The sequence below is a fragment of the Thalassophryne amazonica genome, chromosome 12, assembly GCF_902500255.1.
Source record: "Thalassophryne amazonica chromosome 12, fThaAma1.1, whole genome shotgun sequence".
Classification (NCBI taxonomy): domain Eukaryota; kingdom Metazoa; phylum Chordata; class Actinopteri; order Batrachoidiformes; family Batrachoididae; genus Thalassophryne; species Thalassophryne amazonica.
Window position 1 is genome coordinate 51,048,040 of NC_047114.1, and position 19,957 is coordinate 51,067,996.

The window sequence follows — 19,957 nt, forward strand, 5'->3', positions numbered from 1 at the left end:
GCCACCGGGAGTGTTTAAGATCCTCGGTGCCACCCGGCGATGAAGTTAAAGAGGAGGTCAGAGTCCCCCCCAATCTTACGGAGGTGCCGGTGGAGTATCATGACCTTGCTGATGTCTTCAGTAAGGATCTGGCACTCATCCTGCCCCTGCATCGACCATATGATTGTGCCATTGATTTGGTTCCAGGCGCTGAGTATCCGTCCAGCAGACTGTACAACCTCTCACGTCCTGAATGCAAATCAATGGAGACCTACATCCAGGACTCATTAGCTGCCGGGCTAATCCATAATTTTTCATCCCCGTTAGGTGCAGGTTTCTTTTTTGTGGGCAAGAAGGACGGCGGTCTCCGTGCATGCATTGATTATAGAGGGCTGAACGAGATCACGGTTCGCAACCGATACCCGTTACCTCTATTAGATTCAGTGTTCACGCCCCTACATGGAGCCAAAATATTCTCAAAACTGGATCTTAGAAATGCTTATCATCTGGTTCAGATACGGAAGGGAGACGAGTGGAAGACGGCATTTAACACCCCCTTAGGTCACTTTGAGTACCTGGTCATGCCGTTCGGCCTCACCAACACCCCTGCGACGTTCCAAGCTTTGGTTAACGATGTTCTGCGGGATTTCCTGCACCGATTCGTCTTCGTATATCTAGACGACATCCTCATCTTCTCCCCGGACTCTGAGACTCATGTTAAGCATGTCCGTCAGGTCCTGCAGCGGTTATTGGAGAACCGTCTGTTTGTGAAGGCCGAGAAGTGTGAGTTCCACTGCACTTCTTTGTCCTTCCTGGGGTTTATCATCTCCTCCAACTCCGTCGCACCCGATCCGGCTAAGGTAGCGGCGGTGAGAGATTGGCTCCAACCGGTAAATCGTAGGAAGCTGCAACAGTTCCTAGGTTTCTCCAATTTTTACAGGAGGTTCATCAAGGGAATGGAACTATGACGTTGGCAATCGGGAACTCCTGGCGGTGAAAGAGGCCCTTGAGGAGTGGAGACATCTGTTGGAGGGAGCTGTGGTCCCATTTGTGGTTCTCACTGACCATCAGAACCTGAAATACATCCAGACCGCTAAGCGTCTGAACCCCAGACAAGCCCGATGGTCACTGTTCTTCGGACGCTTCAACTTTAAGATCACTTATCACCCTGGGACCAAAAACATTCGGTCTGACACCCTGTCCCGGGTGCATGAAGAGGAAGTTGGAGCAAGACTGTTGGACCCACCAGACACCATCATTCCGGAATCTGCCATGTTGGACTTCTGCCATGGTTCCAAGCTCTCCTGCCATCCAGGGGTGCGAAGAACCGTGGCAGTGGTCTGGCAGTGGTTCTGGTGGGCATCAGTCGAAGCCAGCACCAGGGACTACATCCGGACCTGTACCATCTGCGCCAGGGGCAAGGCAACCCATCAGCCAGAAAAGGGGCTCCTCCAGCCATTGCCTGTGCCTCATCGCCTCTGGTCCCACATCGGGTTGGATTTTGTCACAGGCCACCCTGCGTCCCAGGGTAAGACAGTAATCCTGACGATAGTGGACCGGTTTTCCAAGGCGGCCCACTTCGTGGCCCTCCCAAAGCTCCCGACTGCCCAGGAGACTGCAGACCTCCTGGTCTACCACGTCGTGCGTCTGCATGGTATCCCCACAGACATCGTCTCGGACCGTGGTCCTCAGTTCTCCTCGCAGGTCTGGAGGAGTTTCTGTAGGGAGCTGGGGGCCACGGTGAGCCTGTTGTCCAGGTACCACCCTCAGACCAATGGTCAAGCAGAGCGGGCCAACCAGGACCTTGAGCAAGCGCTGAGATGTGTCACCTCTGCGCACCCGATGGCCTGGAGTCAACATCTGGCCTGGATCGAGTATGCACACAACAGTCAGGTCTCGTCATCCACCGACCTCTCCCCATTCGAGGTTTGTTTGGGGTACCAGCCCCCGTTGTTTCCGGCAGTGGGGGGAGAGGTCGAGGTGCCCTCGGTCCAGGCCCACCTCAGGAGATGCCGTTGGGTGTGGAAGAAAGCCCGCTCTGCTCTCTTGAAGGCCCGGACGTGGGCTAAGGTCCATGCAGACCGCCGACGAGCCCCGGCCCCAGCTTATCAGCCCGGGCAGGAGGTGTGGCTATCAACCAAAAACATCCCTCTGCACACGGACTCCCCAAAGTTAACTGACCGATACATCGGACCATACCGCATCCTCAAAGTCATCACTTCATTCATTAAAAGCCTGGGAAAGACACCATAACTCTGCCGAGTTATCAGCTTACCATGCAGGTAAAACGACTCAGCCGTTTTGTGCAGTACGCACATTCATTGTTACTGAAGTCTTTGCAGTTGTGACTTATACTTGCAGCTTGTAGCCGAGTTTGTGGAAGTTGGAGGAGTTGGCGTCTCCACTCCTCACTTCTGACTTACTAAGTATAGTAATTGACACTGCACGTCCTCCAGTTTTTCCTCTGCACTCTGGGAGTATTTGGATTTATTCCTACAAGAGGATTTCTGTGAGTTGCTGACTGTTTGCTGGTTGTTCACACACCCACCCTAACCTGTTTTTGTTCCTGCCAGCAGTACCGGGTCTGACAGCCACGAGCGGTGGCCACCTGGGGGAATCGGGACTTGGCGGCTCTGGTGTGTTGCGGGTCTCCGTTGGCGGTGGAACTTCGTGGGTCCCGGCTCTTCTCTGGATAGGCGTCTCCTACCCTCGGGCCTGCCCACGCGTCACCCTTTTGGTTACTGATTGACTTAAGCATATTTGGTTGTGTTGCACATTTGCATAATAAATTGTCATTTATTTGAATTCCTATTGGCCATTCATTTACGCCCCCTGGCGTGGGTCCGTGCATTTCACTTTCCCAACACATACAAACCCTATGGTGACTGTAGCCGTTAAATCTGAAATTCAAAAACAGTTCATTCTCTTGTGTCTTCATATGTTTCACCAGTGAGGGTAAATCAACTGAAACATCATGAAGCATTTGTGAGTACAGCTTGTGATGTCTGCCTTTCATATGGACTCTAGAACAATGTTTTTAGCTGGTTATTTTAGAGTAGTGTTTCTTTCACATTTACCATCACTAATTTGTAGTAGAGATGAAAAGTTTTGGCTCCATCCCTAGCCACACATTATATCTACAGTGTATCTACCCGTTTTACTTCCTCTCTTCCACTGGATATTTTGACCCTGTTGCATCTGGCCAGTGTTGTAATGTAACAAAGTAGAAATCAAGGACGCAATTTAGAACTAGAAATTGGGGGGGGACAAAGTGCGAGGCCTGCAGGGCCGAAACCCATATGCGGGGGGTCTGGGGGCTGCTATAGGCCGCCAGAAGCCAACGGTTTCTAGATAAGCTCAGATGCATTCTGAGCTTCCAGAACAGTAATTTTAATGTTTTGAGAAGACCATAAAGTGGACGCCATTTGACTTATACAATTTGAAACTGTGGATATAAGTACTTTATTCTGAGAATAGCCAGCACTGATTTTATTAACATCCTGGTGTAAATAAGGTATCACCACATGTGTAGAACTCAAAAAGAATGATAGGTTGAGTTCTAATTAAAAAAACAACTGCAATGTGGTAAAATGTATTCATTAATATGAAAGAACAGGCTTTTAATAATTATTAACTATCGCATACTGTATTTTTTTTCCTCAAGATTTGTTTTTGCATAAGTTTGAAAAAACAACAGATCATAAGTTTAGGATAAATTACTTATCATGAATTTAATTTTCGAAGTGGCACTAATGACAACACTCATACTGAACATAATTTCGCTTGCATAGACTGATTTTGGAAATCAAGCAATAATTGCAGATGGGCTTTCTGAGGTCCCAGATAACTTTTTTGATTTCCTTTTCTAACTTTCAGAATTTAGTAAATTAGCATATGGTCCATTGATACTTATGTGTAGACACTAGTCCCTAGAGGCAACTATTTTTGGTTTCAAATCTGGGCAAATGCAGTCCCAGAAAATTCCAAATGTGACAAACAAGAAACAGGTGTTGTAAACAAGTCAATGCTGCTAAAAATACAAACTTGCAGAAACAAAGATACTATTCTGACATGGTTTTGCACATAAGACTGGCATAGCATGTTTCAAGTACACACATATGTCAGAAGGTGGGGGGGAAATACCATATTCTGTCCCCCCCTGGTTGAAATGGTGGAGGGGTCCCCCCTATCCCCCACCAAATTGCACCCATGGTAGAAATATTTCATTACTGTACTTAAGTATAATTTTGATATATCTGTACTTTACTTAGTTATTTACATTTCTGGCAAAATAACTTTTACTTCACATCTTCGTTACTCGTTATAACAATATAAAAGTCGAAGAAATTTGATTGCGTAATGACTGTTTGCAGAGGTGAAAGTATAACCCAGAGTGCAGCACATACGGTGAGGTGGTGTATCAGAGGCAGAGACAAACATCAAGGTCAAAACAAAATTATAACAAAAAAACGATTGATACTTAAGTAGCTCTTTAGCCGGAGCACAGCGCCTTTCACCCCTGCAGCAAGAAGTGCCCTGCTTGACATAAAACACGTTTAAAAGACAAAAGATAAATAAATAAAATATTACAGGTTGAATCTGTATTTCTGGCGTGTATTTCATTTTATTTATCTTATTTGAAATGTTCGCGGAGAAGCAGTGTGTAAAGCGTTTCGCATTTGAGAGCACAAACAGCACTGTGTTTGGTTGCTTTGCAGTGGTTGGTGGTGGTGATGCTTGGAAAGTTTTTTTACTTTTCCTTAAATTTGGCACAACTGTGTAGCCAGAGCCGGCCCAAGGCATACGCCAGCTACGCGGTCGCTTAGGGCCTCCACGCCACCAGGGGGCCCCAAGAGCACTGAGACGTTGTGATAAAAAAGTAAATATATACATGAAATTAAAATAATATTGAATAATTTAAACGAAATTGTATTACACCCGAAAAAAATAAATTCATTTTGACAAAATACCAATACTAGGTTAATTGATGCCTCCTGCTGGCTGCTGCCACCGTTTGGCAAATTTAGATGCACCGCTTGGGTCAGGTGGTCAATGACTAATCATGAGGAACAAGTGAGTGCAAGTCAGGTCTCAGAAAAGAAATTATCCCTCTGGAGCGGAGAAAAGAAAAAACAAGTTGGAAGACGAGAAAAAACAACAAGACAAAGGAAGGTTTGCATGTCCAATATTACAATTTTTGTTGTCATTATTTGCGAAATGCTCCGTTCGTTTAGTGTAAAGTGCTTTAGGTGTCTTAAAGTCAGAGGCGATTGCTCTAAGACTGCAAGGGAAGCTCAGCTTCCCCTAAAATGTCAAAAAATAAGTGATCAAATATATCCTGTTGTGTGTACGTGTCATTGACTAAATATGCGCTACAACGCGCTCAGCTTTTGTTCAGAATCAGCTTCTTATCACTGGTAACGACGCTGCTTTCCTCTCACTCAAACCCGCAGCTTCACAATGCTTTAAACGGTCCACAGAGTTCAATAGCAACACAAAGCATGCAGCGAAATGAGACGAGTCATTGGATAAATGCTGGGCTTTGTCCCGCCCATCGGACGCTCAGCGTGTCTGGGGGTCTATGGGGCAGTGGGCTGGCCTCGGCTGGCCCGGACGCTCAGCTTTTGCATGATGATTGGATGATCTGTCTGAGGCTGAATCCCTTTTTGATTGACAGCGAAATGAGCGAATCAGTGATCTTTTGGTGTAAACATCCGTGGAAGCATTTTCATTCTGTTCTGAGTTGAACCGGGGACTTTCTTAATCCTGTTAGCGGCATTTTTTTTGTTTAAAAAAAAGCGACAAATCAAGCTTCTATTTCTGGTGTTTTTTGTTGTTTTTTTTTTTTTGTAGCTGCTTTTGTTTGGAGACTGACTTCTATCACTCTTTCTGACTTCTATCGCAGTTTCTGTCCCTACCGAGCAGCGGGTGCTGCTGAGCTTCTCCACCGTCACAAAGCTCTCACAGGCGGACAAATTTCACACTAGCCTTGCGCCAGTTCCAGCTAGTGAGCTAGCTAGGTAGCAAGCTGCACATAATGGCAGACAATTTGAATGTTGTGGACCGGATTTTGGCGAAGCCATTTGATAGTCTTCCTTACGAAGAAAAACTTAGAGTTAAACAGCAGGGCAGATCAACTCCTCAGATTAATTTGGTGCAAAAGGTGGGGAAAAGTAGCTCAGCTCTCAGTGGTTTGCAGGCCAAAGTTAAAGCAGTAGCCCCCAGTACAATGTTTGTGCATTGCTATGCACACACATTTTCTATGTTCATTTTGGAGATTATTTAAGTATTGTATTTATTATTTAAGTATTTAATTTTGATTACAACTTTATTTTTCTGTAAGATAATGTGAATGTCATTTGGTTCTATTTTGTATTTGGGTATTGAACATTTTGCACACCATTGCACATCTGAAAGAAATTTAACTATTTAACGTGTTTACTATAAATGCAGTCTCCTGCCTGCTGTTACTTTCAAATAGTTAAATTAATGAGCCATACTTATACATTACTCTGTATGTAGAAGTTAATTAAAACACATTTATGCATCAGGACATCTATGCACATTATTGCATCAGGAACAGCATCCGGTGTAAAACTTGTGCCAATTACCATGCGGATCTGGCTGTATGCGCTGTGGCGACCCCGACCAAAACCGGGAGCAGCCGAATGGACAGCAACATACAAGATTGAGTAATCAGCAAAGTAACTAATAGTTATTTTGGGTAATAGGTACTCAATTTGAAAAATAACCAAGTTAGATTACTAGTTGCTTCATTAGTTATATTCACCAGCTACCGACAAGTTGTCCGCAGTTGCTCATGAAGTAACTGTATAGAGTAACTGTGTAATGTAAGTGTATAAAGTAACTTAGTTTACAAAGTACTGTGGCAACACTGCTCACCCGCTTATCTATATTGCTGCTGTTCTTGCTCTCTGCAAATGACAGCAGATATTCAGAGTTTTGTGAGTTTGTAACAACAGTGGGCACTCGAAACAAGGGGAACTGTTCATTTATTTTGGCCCTTTATACGTCCACTGCCATTCAGTAGATTTTCTGAAAGTTTGGAGGGAAAAGTGACTGAGGATGGCTGCAGCATGAATGAGGTGGATTATTCATTTATAACCAGCTTTTTGGCAAATGACAGCAGACATGAAGGAGGTTCAATTAACCTGTTTGAGTCCCACAAAGGTCGTGAAGGGAGCTTCTCTTCAAAAGTAAGGACGTCATCTCCCTTTGGCTCCTCTCTCTAAATGTTTGTGATGCTTTCCTTTTGCATGTTTGATGCGCAGGTCAGGAGCTTTTATTTTGGTTTTAAATACGCACCCACCTGAACAATCATGAGAGTCTGTCCACTCCACCCAACCCGCAAAACAATGCTGCGACTAACGATATAAGCCCAGCCTGACTGGGCCTTTAGGTCTATGTTGTGATGAAGTCCATACCATGTAAGTATAGAATGTTTTGCATTTGAGATTTGTGTTACATGGAAACCAAAATGCAGACAGTCAACCACACAGGAAGTGTAGAAATGAATGGTTTATTAGCTAATGTTAAAAAACATAACACTGAACCATTCATATTGTGAGGGAAGTGGTAGGTGTGTCGTCAGCACACAAGATGAATACCAAGAGCAAGAAACATGAAAAAAACACTGGACAGAGAGACTAGAATTAATATATTTGTCAAATTTCCCTCAACTGTAAACATGACTTGTCAATATATAAAAGGAAGTAATAACATTAGGAATAATATAACATTACCAAAATGTTACACATTAGCTGGGTAGTAAAAGGCACATTGTAGTCTGCCTGGAGTTTGCCAAAAGGCACCTGAAGGACTTTCAGACGATGAGAAACAAAATTCTCGAGTCTGATGAGGCAAACATTGAGCTCTTTTGCATGAATGCCAGGCATCATTTTTGGAGGAAACCAGGCACCATCCCAACAGTGAAGCATGGTAGTGGCAGCATCATGCTGTGGGGATGTTTTTCAGCAACAGGAACTGGGAGACTAGTCAGGATTGAGGGAAAGATGAATGGAGCAATGCAGAGAGACATCCTGGATGAAAACCTGCTCTAGAGCGCTCTTGACCTCAGGCATGGGCGACAATTCATCTTTCAGCAGGACAATGACCCTAAGCACACAGCCAAGATATCAAAAGAGTGACTTCAGGACAACTCTGTGGATGTCCCTGAGTGGCCCAGCCAGAGCCCAGATCTGAATCTGATTGAACATCTCTGGAGAGATCTGAAAATGGCTGTGCACTGACGCTCCCCATCGAACCTGATGGAGCTTGAGAGATGCTGCAAAAAGGAATGGGTGAAATAGCCCAACGATAGGTGCACCAAGGTTGTGGCATCATATTCAAGAAGACTTGAGGCTGTAATTGCTGCCAAAGGTGCATCAACAAAGTATTGAGCAAAGGGTGTTACTACTTATGAACATGTGATTTTCTTATTTTTTATAAATTCACAAAAAAATTCAAACACCTTTTTTCATGTTGCTATTATGGGGTGTTGTGAGTAGCATTCTGAAGGAAAAATTAAATTTACTCCATTTTGGAATAAGGCTGCAACATAACAAAAAGTGGAAAAAGTGAAGGTCCGTGAATACTTTCCGGATACTTACCATTTTTATTTAGTCATGTTTTACTTGACTGAAAGTCTGTTAATGTTAATCAAAGTCAAAAGAGAACTGAATCTATTTTAGTCTCATTTCAGTTGACATTTTAGTCTTTTTGCTAAAAATGAACACACACACACACACACTAGATTATTTATGATTACTATTTCGGTCAATATAGTGTTTCACATTTCTGAAATACTGAATGGTATTATTATCTGATGAAATACCCTTGAATATGTTAAACTTGAAGGGTTGTGGTGTATTTCCCAAATATTTTAATTCCGGATGGCTTCCCATCAGATAGAATTCGACATTTGGTTTTCTTGTAAGTCCACCGTGTTGAAATGAAACATTTGTTGGATCTATTATTCTATTTTCACATTCAGAATTGGCTGGAAATTTGTTAAAGCAAAGCAGAATCAAATAAATTATTTAAGACTTGAAATGTTTTTTTATCTAGTGTAAGAGCAACAACTGGAGCCAATTTAATTTAAATATGATGCACACTTCATATTTTATTATCTCTTTATATATCATGCAATTTGTTATATACTAGTCCTAAATATTGTTAAAATGGAATGGGATGAATGCAGTGTTTGCGGCTGTGTTCAAAATCTACACACAGTAACTTTAATCTGAGCCTCAGAGAGCTGATTAGACACTTTAACACTGTAAAACAGAGTGTAAAACTATAAACTAACATACAGTAACTTTAACCTGAGCCTCAGAGAACTGATCAGACATTTTAACACCGTAAAACAGAGTGTAAATGTAAACATACAGTGACTTTAACCTGAGCCTCAGAGAACTGATCAGACATTTTAACACCGTAAAACAGAGTGTAAATGTAAACGTACGGTGACTTTAACCTGAGCCTCAGAGAACTGATCAGACATTTTAACACCGTAAAACAGAGTGTAAATGTAAACGTACAGTGACTTTAACCTGAGCCTCAGAGAACTGATCAGACACTTTAACACCGTAAAACAGTGTAAATGTAAACGTACAGTGACTTTATCCTGAGCCTCAGAGAACTGATCAGACACTTTAACACCGTAAAACAGAGTGTAAATGTAAACGTACAGTGACTTTATCCTGAGCCTCAGAGAACTGATCAGACACTTTAACACCGTAAAACAGAGTGTAAATGTAAACGTACAGTGACTTTAACCTGAGCCTCAGAGAACTGATCAGACATTTTACCACCGTAAAACAGAGTGTAAATGTAAACGTACAGTGACTTTAACCTGAGCCTCAGAGAACTGATCAGACATTTTAACACCGTAAAACAGAGTGTAAATGTAAACGTACAGTGACTTTAACATGAGCCTCAGAGAACTGATCAGACATTTTAACACCGTAAAACAGTGTAAATGTAAACATACAGTGACTTTATCCTGAGCCTCAGAGAACTGATCAGACACTTTAACACCGTAAAACAGAGTGTAAATGTAAACGTACAGTGACTTTAACCTGAGCCTTAGAGAACTGATCAGACATTTTAACACCGTAAAACAGAGTGTAAATGTAAACGTACAGTGACTTTAACCTGAGCCTCAGAGAACTGATCAGACACTTTAACACCGTAAAACAGAGTGTAAATGTAAACGTACAGTGACTTTAACCTGAACCTCAGAGAACTGATCAGACACTTTAACACAGTAAACCAGAGTGTAAATGTAAACGTACAGTGACTTCAACCTGAGCCTCAGAGAACTGATCAGACACTTTAACACCGTAAAACAGAGTGTAAATGTAAACGTATAGTGACTTTAACCTGAGCCTCAGAGAACTGATTAGACACTTTAACACTGTATAACACAGTGTAAAACTGTAAACTAAAATACAGTAACTTTAATCTGAGCCTCAGAGAACTGATCAGACACTTTAACACCGTAAAACAGAGTGTAAATGTAAACATACATTTAACCTGAGCCTCAGAGAACTGATCAGACACTTTAACACCGTAAAACAGAGTGTAAATGTAAACATACATTTAACCTGAGCCTCAGAGAACTGATCAGACACTTTAACACCGTAAAACAGAGTGTAAATGTAAACATACATTTAACCTGAGCCTCAGAGAACTGATCAGACACTTAACAACCGTAAAACAGAGTGTAAATGTAAACATACATTTAACCTGAGCCTCAGAGAACTGATCAGACATTTTAACACCGTAAAACAGAGTGTAAATGTAAACATACAGTGACTTTAACCTGAGCCTCAGAGAACTGATCAGACACTTTAACACCGTAAAACAGAGTGTAAATGTAAACGTACAGTGACTTCAACCTGAGCCTCAGAGAACTGATCAGACACTTTAACACCGTAAAACAGAGTGTAAATGTAAACGTATAGTGACTTTAACCTGAGCCTCACAGAACTGATTAGACACTTTAACACTGTATAACACAGTGTAAAACTGTAAACTAAAATACAGTAACTTTAATCTGAGCTTCAGAGAACTGATCAGACACTTTAACACCGTAAAACAGAGTGTAAATGTAAACATACAATAACTTTAACCTGAGCCTCAGAGAACTGATCAGACACTTTAACACCGTAAAACAGAGTGTAAATGTAAACATACATTTAACCTGAGCCTCAGAGAACTGATCAGACACTTTAACACCATAAAACAGAGTGTAAATGTAAACATACATTTAACCTGAGCCTCAGAGAACTGATCAGACACTTTAACACCGTAAAACAGAGTGTAAATGTAAACATACATTTAACCTGAGCCTCAGAGAACTGATCAGACACTTTAACACCGTAAAACAGAGTGTAAATGTAAACATACATTTAACCTGAGCCTCAGAGAGCTGATCAGACACTTAAACACCGTAAAACAGAGTGTAAATGTAAACATACAGTGACTTTAACCTGAGCCTCAGAGAACTGATCAGACATTTTAACACCGTAAAACAGTGTGTAAATGTAAACATACAGTGACTTTAACCTGAGCCTCAGAGAACTGATTAGACACTTTAACACCGTAAAACAGAGTGTAAATGTAAACTAACATACAGAAACTTTAACCTGAGCCTCAGAGAGCTGATCAGATACTTTAACACCGTAAGACAGAGTGTAAATGTAAACTAACATACAGTAACTTTAACCCAAGCCTCAGAGAGCTGATCAGGCACTTTAACACCGCAAGACAGAGTGTAAATGTAAACTAACATACAGTATGGTTCGTGATACCGTTACAAAATGTTTTTTTGTGATGGGAGCACAAAATACGGTGTATCTGTGTACTGCAGCTCGTCAGAATATCTGGAATAAAGATGTCCAATTCTTAGCATGCACACAGTATAACTTCAGCACAAGTTTGGCGCATCCTGAAAACCTCCCAGTGATGTCACAGCAAGTACAACAACATTACAGGCTCCGTGGAAAGTTTTTCATAGTTTGCAGTGCAAAAAAAATAAACAAACAAATTTTTGAACATGTTGAAAACCCAAACTCAGTTGAGTTTGGGTTGAGTTGAGATCCTCTAAGATATTCCAAGGTATGGAAAAGCTTTCAAACAATGATGTTATGGGAAGCATATGTATCTATTAAATTGAAAACAGCAAAATCAGGCCCACTGTCTTGTGAGCGATACATTCAGATGTGAGGATCACACAAACCCACTGGAGGCCTGATAAGTCAGATTTTTGAGGAGGCACACAAACGTAATGCAGATTTAGTTTGATGATATGCACATGAACACAAAAATTCACTCACATACAGCAAAGAAGTCATTAACGTGAATGCGCGCGTTAATTTTTTTTCCCCTTTCTGTCATATTTGTCTGTCAAAGAATTGTTTATTGCTGATTCTCTCAATACACATAATCCTGTTTGAATATTCAAGTGAGGCCACAAGATCAACACACACACACACACACACACACACACACACACAACAATGAAGTCAAGCAAGCACTATAAGGTGATGACACGCACGACTGCTAATGTGAGCACCATGCCACAACCACACCTCAACACACACTCATATGCACACACACCTCACACATCCATTTGGCAGACATGGTGGTTGATGAGACCATCAGGCTGCTGAGTGTGAAATCTGCTCCTGACAGACACACACACATGCACGCAGACACACTCCAGTCAGGGCCCAATGAGCCCTACGGAGAACAAAATGGGCAGAAGACAGACAGTTGGGGGTTGGGAAAAAGACGGGGTAGAAAATTTCATCAGCTTTGAAGTAATGTTAAGGATTTCAACCATGTCTTTTACTTTAAGGAAGGAAAAAGCACTGTAACTAGGTTTAAGGATATGATTCCTTCTTTATGTTCTCTAATGCCATATACCAACACAGTGCAGAGTAGCTACCTAAACTCTGTAAGTGAGATAGAGTATCTCGTCAATAGTTTTACATCCTTTGGATGCTGTAGCTCCTCTGAAAAAGAGAGCTTTAAATCAGAAGTGCCTGACTCTGTGGTATAACTCACAAACTCGCAGCTTAAAGCAGATAACCCGTAAGTTGGAGAGGAAATGGCATCTCACTAATTTAGAAGATCTTCACTTAGCCTGGAAAAAGAGTCTGTTGCTCTATAAAAAAGCCCTCCGTAAAGCTAGGACATCTTACTACTCATCACTAATTGAAGAAAATAAGAACAACCCCAGGTTTCTTTTCAGCACTGTAGCCAGGCTGACAAAGAGTCAGAGCTCTATTGAGCAGAGTATTCCTTTAACTTTAACTAGTAATGACTTCATGACTTTCTTTGCTAATAAAATTTTAACTATTAGAGAAAAAAATTACTCATAACCATCCCAAAGACGTATCGTTATCTTTGGCTGCTTTCAGTGATGCCGGTATTTGGTTAGACTCTTTCTCTCCGATTGTTCTGTCTGAGTTATTTTCATTAGTTACTTCATCCAAACCATCAACATGTCTATTAGACCCCATTCCTACCAGGCTGCTCAAGGAAGCCCTACCATTATTTAATGCTTCGATCTTAAATATGATCAATCTATCTTTATTAGTTGGCTATGTACCACAGGCTTTTAAGGTGGCAGTAATTAAACCATTACTTAAAAAGCCATCACTTGACCCAGCTATCTTAGCTAATTATAGGCCAATCTCCAACCTTCCTTTTCTCTCAAAAATTCTTGAAAGGGTAGTTGTAAAACAGCTAACTGATCATCTGCAGAGGAATGGTCTATTTGAAGTGTTTCAGTCAGGTTTTTAGAATTCATCATAGTACAGAAACAGCATTAGTGAAGGTTACAAATGATCTTCTTATGGCCTCAGACAGTGGACTCATCTCTGTGCTTGTTCTGTTAGACCTCAGTGCTGCTTTTGATACTATTGACCATAAAATTTTATTACAGAGATTAGAGCATGCCATAGGTATTAAAGGTACTGCGCTGCGGTGGTTTGATTCATATTTATCTAATAGATTATAATTTGTTCATGTAAATGGGGAATCTTCTTCACAGACTAAAGTTAATTATGGAGTTCCACAAGGTTCTGTGCTAGGACCAATTTTATTCACTTTATACATGCTTCCCTTAGGCAGTATTATTAGACGGCATTGCTTAAATTTTCATTGTTACGCAGATGATACCCAGCTTTATCTATCCATGAAGCCAGAAGACACACACCAATTAGCTAAACTGCAGGATTGTCTTACAGACATAAAGACATGGATGACCTCTAATTTCCTGCCTTTAAACTCAGATAAAACTGAAGTTATTGTACTTGGCCCCACAAATCTTAGAAACATGGTGTCTAACCAGATCCTTACTCTGGATGGCATTACCCTGACCTCTAGTAATACTGTGAGAAATCTTGGAGTCATTTTTGTTCAGGATATGTCATTCAGTGCGCATATTAAACAAATATGTAGGACTGCTTTTTTGCATTTACGCAATATCTCTAAAATTAGAAAGGTCTTGTCTCAGAGTTATGCTGAAAAACTAATTCATGCATTTATTTCCTCTAGGCTGGACTATTGTAATTCATTATTATCAGGTTGTCCTAAAAGTTCCCTGAAAAGCCTTCAGTTAATTCAAAATGCTGCAGCTAGAGTACTAACGGGGACTAGAAGGAGAGAGCATATCTCACCCATATTGGCCTCTCTTCATTGGCTTCCTGTTAATTCTAGAATAGAATTTAAAATTCTTCTTCTTACTTATAAGGTTTTGAATAATCAGGTCCCATCTTATCTTAGGGACCCCTTAGTACCATATCACCCCAATAGAGCGCTTCGCTCTCAGACTGCAGGCTTACTTGTAGTTCCTAGAGTTTGTAAGAGTAGGATGGGAGGCAGAGCCTTCAGCTTTCAGGCTCCTCTCCTGTGGAACCAGCTCCCAATTCGGATCAGAGAGACAGACACCCTCTCTACTTTTAAGATTAGGATTAAAACTTTCCTTTTTGCTAAAGCTTATAGTTAGGGCTGGATCAGGTGACCCTGAACCATCCCTTAGTTATGCTGCTATAGACTTAGACTGCTGGGGGGTTCCCATGATGCACTGAGTGTTTCTTTCTCCTTTTGCTCTGTATGCACCACTCTGCATTTAATCATTAGTGATTGATCTCTGCTCCCCTCCACAGCATGTCTTTTTCCTGGTTCTCTCCCTCAGCCCCAACCAGTCCCAGCAGAAGACTGCCCCTCCCTGAGCCTGGTTCTGCTGGAGGTTTCTTCCTGTTAAAAGGGAGTTTTTCCTTCCCACTGTCGCCAAGTGCTTGCTCACAGGGGGTCGTTTTGACCGTTGGGGTTTTTCTGTAATTATTGTATGGCCTTGCCTTACAATATAAAGCGCCTTGGGGCAACTGTTTGTTGTGATTTGGCGCTATATAAATAAAATTGATTGAATTGATTGATTGAAAAAGCAGAGGTAAAGCCGGACTATATGATGTTTATGTTCCAATTTTTACCTTAGTTCCTTTGTCTCCTCACATAATCTGTGCACAGATGATGTACAATAACGCAAGCACTGCATCCAACTGTGCTTAATAAATTGCGATTTTATAGTAAAAAAAAAAAATAGCAGGTTGTCACACACCATAGGGTACAGAATACTCTATGCATTTACTTGTACTCAAATGGTATCCACGTGATCTACTACTTCCGTAATGTGACTTCGCTGTGCTATCCCACGATGCAGCTGGAGCCCGAAGAAGAAGGACTTCCCAGAAAAATTCAAAGAAGACATTAGACATACATAAAAAACAGCAGTGACATCCAAGGGGCTGTAGCATTATACAAACAGACATCAGAAATGGTTTTAAACAGCATGCTGTTACAGAAAACAGATATACTCTCTGCAGACAGGTAAGATGATGGTGATAAAGTGCGTCTGAATTGGGGTCCTACTGCTCACTTGCTTACTTCAAGTACTTACAGTTATGGATGGGCAGTAGGTTCCTCCTCTGTTTTTACATTCTGAGTATTTGGATGCTGGGAAGCTTTAACCGCTTCTATGACTGACGTCACAGATACATGAGATCAACAGTTTTGTTACTTCTACTGAGGATGTCACTGCAAATTTATGCTATGTGAAGAGGTTCAAACAGCTAGCATCTTCTGCTAGGCTTCTTCTAAAGCCCCCGTCACACTTAGCATGAATGAGACCGAATCAGGGTGAATGGGGGGAAAAAGCCAGACTTTGAGGTAGAGTCAGGAGGGACAGACATTCAGACAGCAGAGTACAAATTTTTTCAATTTCAATTTATTTTCATTTATATAGCACCAAATCACAACAGAGTTGAGTCAAGGTGCTTCACACAAGTAAGGTCTAACCTTACCAACCCCTAGAGCAGCAGTGGTAAGGAAAAATTCCCTCTGAGGAAGAAACCTCAAGCAGACCAGACTCAAAGGGGTGACCATCTGCTTGGCCATGCTACAGACATAATTTACAGAACATTTCACAAAATGAATATACAGGAAAAGCTGTTGGTGCACAGGACAGGAGGGTCTCCAGCACAAATACCACATCCACCCTCTGGATGGAGCTGCACCTTGCACCTTAGAGAGAAAAAAAAAATACAGAATCAGGCATCAGAAAGACAAGAAATACAGTATAATTTGCCAGCATTAAATAACAAGAAAAACAGGAAATACTAAGGTGATTGCCGGCCACTAGCCCTAAGCATCACTAAAAGACCCAGAATTTAGGTAAAGTTGAGGCCATGGCCCGCTCCGTTTCCTAATAAAATTAATTAAAAGAGTAAAAAGCATAGCACTATACTATGCCAGTATGCTACCATATGAAAGGGAAAATAAGTGCGCCTTAAGTCTGGACTTGAAAGTCTCCACAGAATCTGACTGTTTTTGTCACACAGGGAGATCATTGCACAAAACAGGGGCACAATAAGAGAACGCAAAGCACAGGCCGGTACGTAAGGTTTAATTTGGTCAGCTAGGTAGGGAGGTGCCAGTCCATGAACAATTTTGTAGAAAAGTAGCAGAACCTTAAAATCCTATCTCACTGGGACAGGAAGCCAGTGAAGGGATGCCAAAATAAGTGTAATGTGGTCAAATTTTCTGCTTCGTGTCAGAAGTCTGGCTGCAGCATTTTGAACCAATTGGAGAGCTCTAATGATGGACTGCAGTAAACCAGAAAGTAGAACATTGCAGTAGTCCAATCTAGAAGAGATAAATGCATGGATCAGGGTCTCAGCATCCGCCATAGGCAGAATGGGACAAATCTTCGCTATATTTCGCAGGTGGAGGAAAGCAGTCTTCGTAATATTTCTAATGTGGAGGTCAAAGGACAACGTAGGATCAAAAATTACCCCAAGGTTCCTCACTTTGTCAGTGTGATGTATGACACACGAGCCTAGGCTAAGCATTAACTGGTCAAATTGATGCTGATGTTTCATTGGACCAAGAACCATCATTTCAGTCTTATCAGAGTTTAAAAGTAGGAAGTTTCTAAACATGCAACTTCTCACTGACGCAAGGCAATCTTTTAAGGATTTTATGTGGATGAGATTACCAGCAGTTATCGGCATGTATAACTGAGTATCATCTGCATAGCAGTGAAAGGTAAACCCAGATATGTGCCCAAGGGGTGCTATATAAAGGAGAAAAGCAGGGGCCTTAAGACAGACCCCTGTAAATGAGAAATGTTGTTCAAATACCCAGAATGTCTGCGGAAGTCGCCTTGAATGATTCGTGCACATTCGGCGTACAGCAGCTCCTGAATCCAGGTAGACTGAAGCAAGAACACAGTACGAATACCCAGAGTGCAAATAACAAAGGAAATAGTCCTACAGGCTATCATTCATTCATTCATTCACTTTCTAAACCCACTTACTCCAATCAAGTGTTACAGGCGGGGCTGCAGCCCATTCCAGCAATTACAGGATGTGAGGTGGCGCCAGTCTATCACACGGCCCCATATAGACAGACAAACTCATTTGGTCAATTTTGAGTCACCAGTTCCTAACCTGTGTGCCCTTGGATGTGGGAGGGAAGCCAGAGCACTCAACGGGAACCCACGTGAACATGGGCAGAACATGCAAACCAAATGGGACGCGATCCCACGACCTGCTTGCTGTGAGGCAACAGTCCTAACCACTAAGCCATGGTGGTGTCCTGAAGTCTATCAAATTCCCAGATGTTTGGTTTCTTTGTTATGTTAAAAGAGTAGCACTTTGGGTTTATCTCTTTGGATTGCAGTCAGACTATCTTATATCCTTCCTTTCCTTCCATGCTCTCCTTTTCTCTGAGCTGTCACAGAAGGGTTTTTTTTTTTTAGCTATTTTCCCCTGCTGGATGTCCCAATGGGGGCTGAGAACCTCCACAAAGACTCAACTCCCAGAGTAAAGGAGAAAAAGGCTGCAAAAAGAGAAAAGGGATGAGAGAAGGGCAAAGAGAAAATAAAGGGTGAGAGGTCGCAACCAAAAAGAAGAAGACCGGTGCAAGCAGAGAGGGGAGTGGTAAAGACAGCAGAGAATAGAGGACAGAGAAAAAGGGAGAGGAAGACTTAAAGAAGGCAAAGGATATTGAGAAAAGGAGGCTGAGAATAGAAGGGGGTGGAGGTAGTTACTGTGAAAGAGGTAGAACAAGAGGAGGAGAAAAGATGCAGGAGAAAGGATAATGGGAGACGATAGGAAGAGCAGCGAGAGAGAGGAGCCATGAGAGAAGAAGGGGTTGGATTTGACACAAACAAGGGCATCCAACAGAGTCCAAAGGTGGAGATGAGACGAGTGAAAGGGAGCGACTCAATGAAGGGAAGAAAGAAGAAGGGGGATTGTATTGTAGGGGACACAGGGTCATAAGTAGCTGTTAAAAAGCTTGTGCCACCTCGGCCGAGGAGGGAGACCTCCTCAGAAAACATCTCATCAGCTCAAAGTGTGCGTCACTGTGCAATTTGGAGAGGAAGTGTTTTCAGGTGCAAACAGCACAGTCATGAGTTCCCCGTAGAAGATTACACACTTCCCCTTCACACACACGTCAGTCTGCACTGTGTTAACACCTCACTTGTGGTCAGCACCTCCGTGTCGGGCCACTCTGATCTCCCTCCGTAAAAACGACGCGTTTATACCCTTGTCAGAAATATATTTGCTGCAGCAAATTTTCACCTGAATAACTTTCATTTCGGTTTTGTTCATGCGTAAGATTCTCCATATTTAAAGGCTGCACTGTATATCTACACCTCATCTTTTTGCACATCATGCAGTTTTTAAATAAATGTAAGTGGTCTCGGAACAGTGGTTCATACTTGTGCATGTTCACTTTCACTGAGGCAGGAGGTCCACTGGTCTGACAGGCGAAGGGGACACAGAGAGTGTAGACCATATGAGGAGTTGTTTCTGCATTCTTGGCATGGAATCAGGCAGGTGTTGGACTCCACCAGGGCGGTCCTTTGTCACCAATGACGATCAGTGCTTCCAAATCAGAGAACGATGTCCTTTGGTGGAAATGGGTGGACAGTTACTGCCCCAAGTGAAGGAGTTCAAGTATCTCGGGCTGTTGTTCATTAGTTGGGGTAAAATAGAGCATGAGAACAATCAACAGATTGGTGCTGCATCTGTGGACGCTGTACTACAACCCAGTCTCATGGCAGCATTACAAAAAGTACATTAATCCATGGGTTCTTGGCGGGGCATGAAAACAGGGCACTTGGGGCGCGATTTCATTTCATGACAGGGGCACGAAATGTGGGGTGTTGGTGGGGTATGGGGGTTAGGTTTAGGGGAGGGGACACACTTGCACTATGCCTATGATTAGAGTTAGGAGTAGGGGGAGGATTATAGATAGCAAAATGAAAAATCCATGCGCCCTCCCCCCCCCCCCCCCAAAAAAAAAAAAAAAAAAAAAACAAAACAAAACATGAGACTGGGCTGGGACCATCAGGCTGAAGAAAGGGCTGAGCCAA